General features: G+C 33.1%; 1 protein-coding gene and 1 long non-coding RNA gene across 4 annotated transcripts in view; one reads left to right on the top strand and one right to left on the bottom strand.

The window, feature by feature from the left end:
• Positions 1-3,655, bottom strand: part of LOC118748503 (synaptic vesicle glycoprotein 2B) — a 61,097-nt gene extending 57,442 nt beyond the window's left edge. The window contains exon 1 of the mRNA XM_036482998.1: positions 3,599-3,655. The gene's annotated coding sequence lies outside the window, so the exon portion shown is untranslated. The remainder of the gene's footprint in view (positions 1-3,598) is intronic.
• LOC118748505 overlaps positions 1,454-9,376 on the top strand; it is a 14,022-nt gene continuing 6,099 nt past the window's right edge. Inside the window, exons 1-2 of one of the 3 annotated variants that reach the window (XR_004994060.1) lie at positions 1,454-1,523; positions 2,190-2,417. This is a non-coding gene — a long non-coding RNA (uncharacterized LOC118748505). Of the gene's footprint in view, positions 1,796-2,189; positions 2,418-9,376 lie in introns of all 3 variants that reach the window. The other 2 variants (XR_004994059.1, XR_004994058.1) reach the window with 2 other exon arrangements.

Raw genomic sequence — 9,376 nt, 5'->3', positions numbered from 1 at the left:
AAAAATTACTTTAATTTAGCGTATCTAAATATTTTATAAGCGCATTTGGAGTTAGAGGCGAGTAAATTTAGTTGAGCGATTTCGTCCAAGCGCGAATTTTCGAAAGACGAAAAATAGTTCATAAAAGTTTCGAGAATTTCGTGGTCTCGATGAAATCTCAATCGTTTTGAGAATTTTTTGCTTGTGCCGGAACGGGCATGGTATTTCGTTGCTTCAGTGCTGAGTGAAGGCAGTCAATGGCAAAGAATTCCATCACAGGGATGTCACGTCAAAGCAGCACTTCGCTTTTACTTCCAGGAAAAATTTGTGTTCGAAATTTCGCAATAATATTTACTTAGTAAAAGTCTGTCTGCTGGCAAAATACATTTGTACATAAAAAATTACATTTGAAATCATAAAAAAATTAGATTTTCTGCGAGAACTTTAGTCTCGCGAAATTTTTTTTTTCTATGCAAACATCTCAAACCACGCAAAAATTCTTCCATCGGCTAGCAATGGCGGCATTTTCAGCGCTCGGCGAAAGTAATGACGCACAAGCGGCAAAGATTAGCATTTTTATTTCTCTTTCATATATTGCCACGCTGTTGTTTAGTGATTTGCATTTCGTTTTATTTTTTTTTGACATTTTATTTTCGCAAGAAGTGTACTAAAGAAAAATATTAAATAAATTTGTTTGTTTCTTTACACGCAGCCGCCACTCGCCGTCAGCCATCAGCAGCAGCGTATTCGAACATGCGCCGCCACTCTCATGCAGACATTTAATGAGTGAAAATTTTTTGTATATAATTTTTTTAATGAATTACAGCTCACCATTTACTCATTAACTAACACGGTATGTGTGTAAATATTTTTTCAGCAAATATATGCCCAGAAGGATTTATGCATATTGACTTGTCTGTTAAAAATTATGGCATAAATGCAAACAATAGGAAGTAGAGCAATGAAAAATGATAGACTGCTAAAAAAAAAAAAATTATTTATTATTATTTTTAAAGGGGTAAATATTTGAAAAGGTTAAGGTGAGCAAGCAGTAGGATTGTTGAGAAAACTCTTGCATATTTCTGTTTAACTATTCTATCATTATATCTATATTAAATAAAAGAAGCGAGTAACCTTCAAATTAGATTTAAAAAGTCAGTAACAACAATATTACTTCACGAAAAGTGAACAAGTGCGTGCCCATGTCATCAAGTAACACTCAACTGCGACAGCGGTGCGTTGATTTATTTTCCTTCTTTTGTAACAAGCAGAACAAATTTGACAGCTAACAGTCTGAGATTTGCCTGTGTAAACGGGCTGATTAAAAAAAAGTGCTTTGATTGAGATTATATTTATGTGTAAACATAATCCATTTTGTTCGATTCACACGAAGTATACGAAAAAAAGAAAAAATAAGCGAAGATGGAAATTCAAGCACACAACGCATCCTGTGTCAAGCTGGATTTGCTGCATGCTTGTGGGTTCATCTTAAGGACTACCCGTGCTTGCACTCGGTTTGCGCGAATTGCGGCGGCGAAATTTTGGTTTGTGTAAATTTAACAGCATGCAAATCATCATTAACATAGCACATACATTTGAATGGCCGGCCAGCTAAAGTGGGCTTATTTATAAACAAACGCAGCTAATTGATTTTTATTCGCGCGGTGCAAACAAGTGTAAATGGGCAATAAAAATCGAAAGTAAACATTGAAAGTACGCATATACACATGTATGTAGGCTAAATTAAGTGAAGAAGAACAGAGAACGCGCGCCAAGAGCAATAATAATGGAAATTATCAAAAAAGCAAAGAACAAAGTAAAAAATAGAATAAAGTTAAATAAATGACTGAAGAAAATTGGAGAAAAAAAAAACTTTTAATTTTAAAGAGAGTAATATGTAAAGTTGTCTGGCGGGCCGTAGCACAGTGGAACATTTTCGAATAAATTTGTTCAAAAAATGGCTGAAAGACTAATTTTGAAAATTGTCAAGCGGAAAATAGTGCTGACATTTTTTTTAATTCGTGCTTTAAAAATATTTTCTAAAATCCCTTCCAAGTATGTTAAAAAAAAAAAAGTTTACTAAATACAGCAAAAAATTTACTCTACCAGCAATTTTTGAACCATATTTGCGCGAAAATTGCCACTGTGCATTAACGATACTTGCATTTACATACTCGTATTTACATATGTTTGCATAAATCGCTTTGCAGTGTCGCCACAAATTGATCACTCGCACTTCGATTGCCAGTGTTGATCAGCGTTCGAGTTCGAATTAGCATCAAAAACAACAACAGCAACCACAACAGCTTTGATTGCTTCGACGATCATTTTATGTGTCGCCCGCTGCCACTATCGCTTAGTTTACAGTCTGGACTGGCGCGCGTTTCGCTTAAATGAATTTAAATTAACCGACACTCTGTGCGAATTTATAGAAAATGGTATGTACATATGTAAATAAATGTAGCAAGTAGATTCTATTGTGGCAACATCAACAGCCACTATTGTAGCGCCAGGCCATATTATTGATAGGCATACAGTCGCCTAGTCGACAAACCGATTGCAGCTCGTTACATCCAGTTTATGTCCAGTGTAATCCAATTCAATGACTTTTCATTAATTATATTTGGATAGTTATGCATCGTACATATGTGCAAAAGTAATGCGTGCAATTGCCAAGTGCAGGTTGCTGTGTATGGAATACAAATACAAGAAAGCTACACTCAAAGATGGTTGCTGACATTTAGGGTGGTTTAAATGAAATAATAATATTTTCTTTTGCAAGACGAATTGTGATTGAAACTTTGAAAATATTGTATTGTAAAGTATGTACATCGAACTCCGTAGTTCATAAGGAAATCGGTTAACGCAGAGCTGAGACTGATCGAGAAACGATTCAAAAAAGCAAGAGGAATATTTTCTGAGCTATTCCTAAGAAATGGCGAACCACTAGCTAGCTTTGGGAAAACTGATAGCGAAAAGTTTTTTATTTTTTTAATTTGAAAAATTTTTTATAATTAACAACTTGTTTAAAATAGAATATAAATCAAAAATTAGATTCATTAATTCATTAAATTTTTTTTTTTAATTTTTATTGAAAAAATATACTTCAAAACATGTTTATTGGTCCTGATAACACGAAAGGCTTAGAATTTTTTAATAAAAACACAAGTTTTTACTCAACTTCACTTTGTTTTTAATACATTAAGATGGCATTTGAAGCACCCTTTATATGTAAGCATGCGTTGACATCTCATCATTGGCCACACAATGCGCCGACCATCGACGTCATCGCTGACCGTCATCATCAAACCACATCACACATATGTACATCGTCATTTCATAATTTTACAAACGACAAGCAAACACATTTACGCATCACTTTTAGCAGATCAGCGGATCATGAATTTCCTTCTTTACACGCTTTGATCACTGGTCACTCGCTCCCCTTGTATGTATGTATGTATGTACACACACTTATACCAATGTGAAACAACACTTATTCTAACCACCTTTAAGTGCCAAATTTTTGCTTTTAAGTTTGTTTCTATTTAAGTTACTATATATAGTATATATGTATGTATACACTTTTCACTTTTCACATTTCACTTTTGGTACATACCCTGTCTCTCTGCTCCAACGTGCTCCGGCGTTTGCTGATGCAGTATTGCCCAGCAAATGACCCTATAGATTGTTCCGTTTTAGCTTATATTGTCCGAAAAATTTTTTGGTACTGAATCTTTGTGGAACTGTTTGAAATTTCCCCAAAAAAAAAAAACAGGTGAATACATATACATACATACATATGTATACGCACGCAGGTGCACACACTGGCGCAATTTTCGTATTGAAAAAGTTCCACACACAAAACGTACAAATGTATGTATGTATGTATATATGTATAAATATTGGGCATATTATGCTTTGTTTTCGCGGCATTTCTTTCTTGGTGGTTCTTTGGTCATTCACTCTAAATGGCTTTTGTTCGTTTTTATTGGAACGACATGCCACGAAAAAGTGTACGATTCTGTTGTTCCACAAAATATTTGTGCACAATTCTTTTCAATATGTTCCAAAACTGTGAACGAATCGGATGTTTCGATGAGCTGTTTGAAAATGGCATGCATTGTGAATGCGTGAAAGACGGTATTTAGATACGCCTGTGCGGAGTTCACTGTCATCAAGTTGAACGTCGTGTTCACACGCAACTTGAAGAACGCATGGAATGGACCATAATTCAAAATTTTCACAGCAAAAAAACAAGTGTATGTAGGTATTGCTGGTACCGCTAAAAGAAAAGTGCAAAATAAATAAAAGTATAAATAACGGCACAAAAGAAAAATAAATATGACCAATTTGTCATTTGCGAGACGCTTAGGAATCGAAACAGTCATCTTTGCGCCAATTTTTTAGTTTTTAAATCGGTATTTCGGCGCAAAACTGCTTTCCTCACTAAATTACTTTTCATCGGCTCTCTGTCAACTCCGCACAGGTGTAAAGACCGCCAAGGGAAATAAATTGTTTGCCTTCTGTTGGGACAAAAATTATTTTATTGAATTTCTAAAGATATTAATTGTATATATATGTATATGTAGCTCAGGTATGTGTGCGTTTTAGTTTATCTACTACGTAGGGAAGAGTAAATGTTGAACCTTGGGAGATAGTACTTTATTTATTCAAGCCGAGCTATTAGCTTTGGCGTAATAAGATAAGGTGATCAATACAATTTCTGGCGCGAGTTTGTGCTACAGCGTAAAGCTACGCCATATCCCCAAGCTTATGACTCGAACAAGGAAAACAAACGTATTAGTCAGTTGAATACTAACTAACATTGGTTAAGTTATACAACAACAATAACACGGCAAGTGGAATTATTAGGGTTCTGCCGAGGCATGCAATATCTACAACTATAAATTTAATCAGCATTCCAATCGATATCAATTCCTAATGATAAGTATTTCAAGTAAAAAACTAAAGTTAACAGAAAGGTTTTACACCTACAAATCCACCAGTATATGCACGAATTTATTTATTTACGATACTATGTACATAATATACATACATATTACGTATATACATATGTGTACGCTGGTCAGATAAAATATTTAAAAGTATTACGTATACGCAATAGAGTAGTTCATAAAAAATTTAAATAAAGTTGACCGAAGACTATGGAGCAGCAATCGAACTTTTTTGATAATTAACTAACTATAATAATTATAAAATATGTTCTCCTTCGATTTGTGACATGCATATTGATATTGTCACCTACGTCCCTCCGTCCAGATTTACGACGACTCCAAGCGGTGATTGTATTTTTATGAAAAGCTGTTTTTCATGGCAGAATACACTTGGAGCTTTGCCACTGCCTGACGAGGGGCGACCGCTATTAGAAAAACTTGTTTATGCGTGAATAACTTTCGTGTCGATGCATTGCGGCAAATTTTTGTTTTGCAAATAATGACTAATGGAACGTACAATAATATTACCCCAAAACGCGATTTTAAAGCCATTGAGATGTCACTGATATTTAAAAAAAAAATTATAATTTTTATAAAAAAAAACTTTATGGCCAAATAAAAAATTAAAATGGGAAGAAAACACCATCATTCTCAATTCTTTAAAATATGAGCTGAATCGGTATTACCAATCGCGAGAAAACAATTAAAATCTAAACAATTTCGAAAAATGTTAATAGCTATAACTTCCAAAATAACTAGAATTTCGAAAAATTGTGAAACTAGTATTTTTCTTTAATCGTTATGAAGCATAAGCAGATGATTGCGTAAAAAAGCTCGACCTTCGAAAAAATGGTTGCCCACTTCACAAACTTTTACTCTAAGAGTTCGATGATAAAAATTTCGATAACCTTAAAAATAACAATGATGAAAAATCAGCAAAAACGAAAACTAAACTTAGCCGATAAATTTATCGATAACGGAAAATTATTAAAATATCCATAATAATTCCAATATTGGCAACGTTGATAAAAATATCGACAACTATCAAAAGTCGAAAACTAAAATAATTATTGGTATCGATAAAAATATCGATGCCTATGAAAATAACATCAGCAATAGCATTATCGATAAAAGCACTCAAAACAATAATAACAGTAATAGAGATAACCAAATTGATTATCGAAAACAATAATGATAAGTAAAACAATAACAAGTATGTATGTAGGTAGTAGAGTTGGATTTTTTAAATCACTGGAAGGATTAGTTCACTTCTAGTTCATTAAATTCATTGAAATAGCCACTATAGGCTCTTAGTTAGATCACCGCTTTGAACTAATTTTAACATAATAATTACTTAAGGTGTTCCTCAGTAACAATTTGAACAAATTCCCTGTCAGAGTCAGCTAATGATTCATTAACAGCATTTAATTTAACGATTCATTATAAAATTTTTTGTTTGTTTTCAATAAATTTCAATTTCGCTAACGTTGCTGTAACAGTACCAATGGCCCAGTGAGTAGAGCATTGGCATGTCATTCGAGAGATTCGAGTTCACTCCTCAGCAACGGATTTTTTTTATTTTTTAATAAATTTTTATTTTTTTTCTTTAATTTTTAAGTTTTATTGTTTAAAAAATAACAATTTTTTAATTTCCTTTAATGTGTAGAAACTTTTTCAATCATTTTTTTTTCTTTTTTTACTTTAATTTTGTAAATTTTTTTAGTTTTACGGCTATATTCTGTATCAGTGTCACTGTTTGTTTTACGGAAAAATTTGTCAGTAAAAAATTTTTGTCACCGATACAAAATTGGGCTATTATTGTTTAGTTTTACCAAAACTTATTGCTAAAATATAAATATAATAACGGTAAGGCTTCCTCGTTAGCAGATCTGCCAATTAGTCATTCGAGATACAGAAAAGAGCTTTCAAGATAGTTTCCGGAATAGAAAGACTTTTGTCTTTTGAAAGACAGATGCCAGAATTGGCCTGTTAGTGGCTTTGTTTGTATTTTAGCAAACCGTTTCTAAAAACTGCATTAAATTAAAAATATTAGTTTCCATTTTAAAACAACCAAATCTGCAAATCAAAAGAAAATTGAATTAAAAAACAAAAAAATTAATAAATAAAGTTTCTGAAGATTAAACAAGAAAAAAATAAACAAAAAAAAGAAAAAGAAAATTTTCCTGCCCGAGGACTCGAACTCGGATCTCTCGAATAGCACACTAGTGCTCTGCCCACTCAGCTATTGCGACTGATGAGGCAGTGCGCGCAAAATTATATAAATACTTATTTTTTTCATTTTTTTTTTATTTCAAACTGAACGAAAAAAGTGAGAAATATATTAAGCGGGTTCGCAAAGTACCATCAAGGTCATGTTATGAATTTTTTCAGTGTTAAAAGATAGTTGGTTGTCGTTTCAAGATCTCTAAACATTTATTTAAGCTTTTAAAGTTTACGACATACAACAATACGACACTTACGACACCGTTGTGAATCCCTTAATTGTGAATAAGAAAAAAACCCTTTCAAGTTCCTTTGGGAATTCCCAAGGTAAACGGATCCTGAGAACATAGCGACATAAATGCTAGTCCAATTCATGCATGTTTTCTAAATTTCTAAAATTTATTGACAAGCTGACGCTTACGTGCAGTAAGCCGCAGTAATTTTCTGCGAATTTTGTAGTGCGCGAAATTTCCTAAAAAATTTTTTTTCTTATAACTTAATGTTCTACGAAATTTCCAGTTTTTTTTTTATTTAAACTACCCGTGATACAGCGACCTAGACAAACTGCCTGGCACCCAAACAAAGTCACATGTCAGACTTTGTTTATAATTTTTCGCAAGTGTTGACATACATGCATACAAACATACACATACATAGGTACGTATATATATACATTAAAGTGGCCCAATCTTTGTATGGGAAAAAGATGTTCATCCTAGAAAATGGGGGACCCCCTTAGTTTTTTTCCTTTTAATATTTGTAATATCTATACCAACTTGCAATTTTGTACTGCAACCAATATAGGGTGCTCAATCACCTTGAAATGCGCTACTGGATCGCTGTGAAACTGGCAAAAATATTGGTAATTTTTATAAAAAGTTACTGTTGCCATGACAACTGAAGCTTATGATATTTTCTTAGATAATTTAAATTTGAAATGTTGTTAGGTTACTTAACCAATTGTTTGATTAATATAAGTATGTATGTATGCAATACTTCTAAGTTAAAAAATATGGGCATCATGAGCAGGAACGTACTTTTAGGACCTAAAAACCTATAAAAAAGGCAAAAAAAAAAATAATGAAATAGGCTTTAAAAGGCAAAATAAAATAACGAAATAGGTTGGAAAAGGCACTAGAAATAGCGAAAAAGGCAAAAGAAGGCACTAAAAAGGACAAAAACTGAAAAATAACACACTGGTTTACAGGGAAAATATTCAACGGACGCCACTAATAAATTCCTATATAGAATTTCTAGCTGATTCCGAAATTCGAGTTAATTTTTTATTCTGTAGATAAGTTTTCGAAATATTTTCAGGTGTATATGGCGTATGAGTAACATTCTTTCCTGCTCATTTTTCATACAAAAATTCTTTGCGCAATTTCATATGACCCCACTTAGGGCCGTTTTCTCAAGTAACCTGTAACTTTAAAGCGCACTTTATATGTTGAGGTTGCATTAAAATTTATCCTTGTTTCTAAAGTAAAGCAATTCACCATCGGTTTTAAATTGGCTTACAACCAAGAAACATAAATACGTCAAAAACCGATAATAGAAATGGTTAACTTTAAACATAGAAAAAAACGGCAACATCAAATGAGTGTATATGGAATCAGGGAAAGCTCAGGGAATCGTGGACATTCTTAATCGAATATACTCTATCTCTTTAGCAGAAAAAAGGACAATTTTCACAAAAATCCGTTCCTTTTCCCTGATCATGAGCAACCTCTAAATTTATACTTAGAAACGTAAGGTTTGCTACCAGCAACTCTTTCGGCAAGAGGAAAAATTTTGGAAGGTGCCCCAAACCCTATCTTGGCATTTTCTTTTTTTTGTGGACCACTCTAATGTATGTTCATACATACATACATACATTTTAATTTATTGTATTAGAATAAGAATTAAATAACACGTAACGAGCACATAACAAGCCATAAACATACACCAATAACAAGCGCATGGAGAGTACAATGTCTCATTAGACGTGCAACGCAGTTAGAAATTAGATTTAATTTAATTTATCACAAATTTAAATAGAAAATATTTACATACATATGTACATATGTATTTTTGCTTAAATGTGATAAGCAGAAATACTCCGAGAGCGTGCAAGAGCAACAGGTTGTTGACGTATGACGGCTGATGGCTGACAGCTGAGAGACTGGCTGCTAAAGCAAAACAATGTGGCGGTGCAACATGGCGTATGAGTAACGGAA

This window comes from Rhagoletis pomonella, unplaced genomic scaffold, assembly GCF_013731165.1.
Source record: "Rhagoletis pomonella isolate Grant_MI unplaced genomic scaffold, Rhpom_1.0 Rhpom_scaffold_00013, whole genome shotgun sequence".
In the NCBI taxonomy this organism is placed as follows: Eukaryota; Metazoa; Arthropoda; class Insecta; order Diptera; family Tephritidae; genus Rhagoletis; species Rhagoletis pomonella.
This window is presented reverse-complemented; position numbering and strand designations above follow the sequence as displayed.